The sequence below is a fragment of the Mytilus galloprovincialis genome, chromosome 9 (assembly GCF_965363235.1).
Source record: "Mytilus galloprovincialis chromosome 9, xbMytGall1.hap1.1, whole genome shotgun sequence".
Taxonomy (NCBI): domain Eukaryota; kingdom Metazoa; phylum Mollusca; class Bivalvia; order Mytilida; family Mytilidae; genus Mytilus; species Mytilus galloprovincialis.
Window position 1 is genome coordinate 90038337 of NC_134846.1, and position 6132 is coordinate 90044468.

A 6132-nucleotide genomic window follows, 5' to 3' on the forward strand; every position below is an offset into this window, starting at 1 on the left:
TAAATCCTTGGTGTCACTGGCTTGCAGCTACCCCAGACAGAAAAGTATATGCACCTGATAGAAATCAACCACATAGTATGTTGAAAATAAAATGTCCAAACACTGACCAATTATCAGGCGTCAAATGTCTTCATTTAAGAGACGGGGAGCTAAAATTGAAAAAATAATAATTATCATTATCGAATACAGATGCAAATGGCCGTTACAGGATTAGACTGGTGTGACTTTTTTGTTTAGCTTGAAAATGATTCACATTTGGAAACAGTTTATTTTGATAGTTAATTTTGGGAAGCTACAAAAGACAAACTTGATTTGTTTTTCAACACTTATTTCTTGAACTAAATTATGTCACTGTATGTATGTATAAATGAAACACAATGCCAACTTTTAATTAGTGATGATTTAGTTTTTTTGTTTAATTAATGGTCTTCTGAACAGAGTCAATAGATTATCAACAGTCCATAACTGATTCACAAATCCAGCTAATGAAAGTGGGGTTGTATACTGTAAAAGTCTATATTCTTTAGCCCACTTTATATGCCGCTCAACATGTATTCTTAATGATACAGTTTTTTGATTGTCCTCAATTTGTGACGGTGTAAACTGTCCATCACTGCAAAGGAAGTGTGGCGTAGCTATTGTTACACCTGTATCTTTAAGTAATTTATTTAAAATAAATCCTTCATCCGCCATTATTTGTTCTCCTGGTTTTAATAAGTCAATAAGTCCACTATGCTTGGTAATTTCGATGTCAGACATACATCCAGAATAAAATGCAGAAATAAAAGTGATAGCCCCATGTGGCGATATTCCGACTAGACCTTTCCAGGTGTAGTGACTTTTGTATGATGAAAATGTTTTGACGCCAAGGCTAAAGAAGACGGTCTTTCTGTAAAAAATTCGGTACAGTCTATTATCATACGAGAATTAGGGTACAGAAGTGTGAAGTCCTGTGGCATATGCTCCATTATTTTACTCCTACTAGGCCAGATATCAATGCCACCCAATATGAAATATAAGTAATTTGTCAAAGTTATTATTTTTCGGCTCACTGTTGATGCATGAATGTTAGATTTTACTGACAAATCCTCAGTCAGAAAACCACACCTTAACCTACATAAAAACATAAATAGTTCATCAATAGGATCCATCGACTTTGGACGTCCCCCATTGCTGGGTTCCTCAGAAGACTTATTTTCATTCTTGTTGCAGTAGGCTTGATTACAGAATAGAAAATTAAAAGTAAATCAAAAGTTGGAAATCCAGTATAAAACTCTATCATTTCATGGTCAAAAGAAAATCTTATTACTCCGAACCGTTCCATTTGTAATTTCTGGTTTAAACTTGCCACCTCATAGGTCTTGTCTTTAAGTTCGGAATCCTTTTGCTGTACCGCATGTTCGAGATTCTCAATTTTCTCGATATAGCCAGCATGAATATTAGAATAACAACTCATGTCAATATAAAATAAATGTATTAAGTAATGGTATAATCTATTTAACATTAAAGGGGAAGAAGTAGTTTTAAAGCACACTATGTTTCCTTTTGATTTTATAAAATATTTTTATATTTTCTTCTTAATTATTTTGAAAATAATTATATACTTAAAAACATTCAAATTCAATTTAAACTTGGGTGTGTACATTTAATATTTATTTTTATTTTGAATTAATACATTCTGATAACTAAACTTACATTTCATTTTCATGCTCAACACTTTAAGAATTGTGAACTTTACAGACACTCTCCTCTACAACCATTTCATCTCCATCTTCGTGATCGTCAACTTTCATCTTTTTGAAAAGGGACTGTCTTGATGATAGGGCCTTTCTGTTGCTTTCATTGAATTTCCAATTAAAGACAAATGGAACAGCTTCTGGTTTAAGACATGTTCTGTTAGGAGTCCAGCGGTAATCTTCCTTTTTGAAATGTATGGCACAAACCACTGTATTCCCTCCAATCTGAAAACAAACACAAATGAATAGATTTCGTTCTTGTATAACATTGTTCTTAACTTATCATGTTTATAATGCAGGGGCCGTGTCAACAAAGCTGTCCTAGGACTAATACATGTCTTAGGATGGTCTTAGGGCACGTTCTTATGACACGTCTTAGTCCTAAGTCAGGTTAAAGAAAGTCTCCTAAAATAAGATATGTCCTAAATTTGGTCCTAAAGTTAGGATATACAAATAGGTGTCTTAGGATAGTCCTGAAGGTTACAATGTCCTAAAAAGTAATAAAAACAACAAATATAGCACAAACTCAATACTAAAAATACTAATACAATATTAAACTATCATACTGTTATTAGAATTGATTAATAAATCAAAATATTTTCAATATTTTTTAAAGATTCAATTGTATTACATTAAATTATTTTGTGCTGTTTATTGTGAAGCCTAAAAATTACTATCATTATAAGCAACATATTTTGCGACTAACCAAATCGGTGCATTATTAATTTAAATATGGTAAAAAGTAGACTTTTTTTTTTTAACTAATCCTGATTCGATACATGTAATGAAATCGAGTGGACCTAAGTACAAAACTAGTGTATGTACTAAAATTACAGCACGAATATCGCATTTAACAAAGTTTTGTGACTATTTACTTTTGTTTTCGTATCAAATATATCTTTTATCATATTTAATAACGTGTTTATTAGTATTACGTTAAAACTTTAACTTTTATTTTGCGTTAATTGTTTCTATATAAGAGTAGATACTAACATACCAGTGAATCTATGACATAGAAATCTCTACATATTTTTTCAATTAAAAAAATGTGTAAGGATGGTCCTAGGACCATCGTAATTAGGACTGTCCTAAGATAGCTTTGTTTTACATCCGACGACATGTCTCAGACACGTCCTAAGACAATCCTAAATAACGTCCCCAGACATATCTTAGGGCATATCCTAGGATACATTCATTGACAAGGCCCCAGACTAGTAACATATTTATAAAAAATTAAGAAGTTTATTTTTTTTATTATTAAATAAAAGTATTTGCAATTTACAAATGTTGTTATTAGTAAATTACAATTTTAAAAGAATGTTGAGAATGAAATTGTTGCTGTTGTTTGCAAATACATCACATTATTTTCATTCCCTATGACCATGATGACAGACGTGTTTGAAAACATTGATAAAAACAACATGGATAAATTAATTTAACATATCTTCAGATATGATGAAGGAAAAATCGTTATCAACATGTGGTAACAGTTTGACATGGAACACTTAAACAGATGTTTACGGCTAAAATAAAAGTATTTTTAAAGAAAAATATTGTTGAACATAATCATTTAGTCTGTCTGAAACTAATTATTGAAAATTTGGACAGGTATAACATATTTTAAAACATTATCAGCTTCTATGAAAAGTGTAAACAAATGCACGTGTTTCTAGTATTTACCTTGAAAAATCCACCTTCATCTCTACGGATTGCAACAATCCACTGTTTTCTGGTAAGCATTTTCTATTCTGATGGTATATGATGAAAACTCAGCTCTTTATTAGTTCTTGTATTGTCATTAAAATATGGCATACACTAGTATTCATCTCTTTGTTTACTTGTTGATGATGCTAGAGAAGCCATTTTTGATAATGCCGGTGCCTAGCTTAGCCTCATTTTCGAAAATTGAACTCTGGGTTAATGCATACATGGATAACTTTTAAGAACAGTCTATTAGTCTTCAATGTTACAATAATAATTTTATTATTCTTACATTTCCATGTAACCATAGCTAGTGCCTAAAAAATATCAAGTTAATCTTAAATAAACTATAACCACAAATGATGTCTACCCCTTGCCTTAAATTAAAAACCATATATGCCTTACATATAAGGTAATATATACTTTGCAATGTAGATAATGTGAGTTCGTGGTCTAGTGGTTAAGACCGATGGCTACAGTGCTGAAGGTCCCGAGTTCGATTCACACTCGGGGTGCTAAAAATATCAGTACATCAGAAGGGTAATTTTCACCCTCTCACACACATCTCTGGTACCCAGACCGGAGTTTAAACTAGAATGGGTATTTTGGGGGCCTCGGTTGGTCAAAGTTGTCCCCTACTTTGACCAGGAGATCAATCTTCTGATATCTCTCTGGTTTGTCTGTTTCCACCGAGTGGCCCGGTGGTTCTCTCCGAGTACTTCGGCTTCCTCCACCATAATAACATTCTTCCCGGTGTCCTAGCACTCCCTTTGTGTTGGGTGGGGATTGATTGTCCTTGTAAAAATAATTGTCGTATAAATATACGTTAGTGACACATCTCCATTAATCCCGTTAGGGAGTGTACATGGATGCCACTATACCCTCGCAGTTTTCGAGGGGTTCTTCGGATATCGGAGGCATTTACCAGTACATACATTGTGTAGATACCTCTAATCTCCGTCTCTTTTCCTATGCTCTGGCATGCATGTCTATTCCTTTTACTTTGGCTGGCTCCCGGGAAAGGCAGAAGTCAGTTCCCGCCGACTTGTTATAAATCAACAAAAAGTTATAACATTAGCTTTCGGTCTAGTTCTGTTTTGATGTGAATTTCATTAACAAGGCAATCATTGTATCAATAAGAATTGATGAAAATCAGTGTTTGTGGTCATAATCTGGAATGCTTTGTTGAACGAAGTTTGCCTCACCACCTTTTGTGTCCAAATCTTTCGTATTTGTGGGTCTTACGGAAATGTAAACAAACATAATCCTTGACCTGACCTAGCATTACAGTTGAATGCAACACATAACACCATAGCCGGCTAAAGTTGTTTACAAGTGTACGTTCATAACAGTATTTCGATACCATTCTAACAAAAGACGCAAAATGGCGTCACAGTGAGAAGGAAATAAAGGGAGATAAACAAGGTCGGTATTTCACGCATTTTTCGACACTGATATTTACTAATTATTTTTAGTACCAGCGAGGTTTGGAATTATTGTATAACGGGAAAGTGTCCCTAGTACACGAATGCTCCATCCGCACTATCAATTCCTATGTTCAGAAGACCGTGAAAATGGGATAAAAACCCTTATTTGGCCTTAAAATTAAAAAGATCTTATCATTAGGAACATGTGTACCACGTTTCAAGTTGATTGGACTTCAACTTCATCAAAAAATACCTCGACCAAAAACTTTAACCTGAAGCGTAACAGACGAATGAATGAACGAACAAAAGGACGAACGAACAGATGAACGGACGCATAGACCAGAAAACATAATGCCCATAAATGGTGCATAAAAATATAATTCAACATTTTAAACCTAAATTCTTGCGATTTTCACCTTTTCCTCATAAAATCTTTTTACTTTTGCATTTCATCTTTAAAGCCTATTGCTATAGCGAAAACCTCTCACTTGTATGATAATAGCATCAAATTCCATTATATTGACAACTATGCGTGAACTAAACATACAGACATAAGAGGTAAAAGTGTCAAAAATACAGCAATCAACATTGTGTTATAATCTTAATAAAAATGAGAATGAAACATATTGAGAAGGATAAAAACAAGAAAACATCTATTTAGAATATCTGATATAATTCTAGTTTTGCGCAGTAGTTTTAACAAGTTCAAGACGTGTTTATCACTAGTATCAGTTCTTTGATGAATTAATGTTTTATATATAGCGGTCTAACTTGTATTGTCAATCTCTGAATTTAAATTGATTTTATGACATATCTGAATTGCTTTCATTGTTGCTTATATGCTTTTTCTATATGTCTTTTGGTGATTTTTCGAAATGTCCGTTTGTTTTGATCACGCATCGTTGTCAATATAATGTAATTTGATGCGACTGTCGTACAAGTGAGAGGTTTAGCTATCTATAAAACAAGGTTCAATCTATTATTTTCTTAATGAGAAAATACCTGTACCAAGTCAGGAATATGACACTTGTTAACTACCCGTTTGATGTGTTTGAGCTTCTGATTTTGCCATTTGATGTGAGGCTTTCTGTTCTGATTTTTTCTAGGAATTCTGTATTTTTGCGATTTTACTTCTTTTTTTTTTTGCATGTTCCGATATCTAATGTTTTTCAACTAACAAATAAAAGATGAAAATTAAAAATTTTGTGTTAAGAAGTTCCTTAAACCAAAAGTTCTCTTACTTTAAAAACAAAACTATGTAAAGCCTA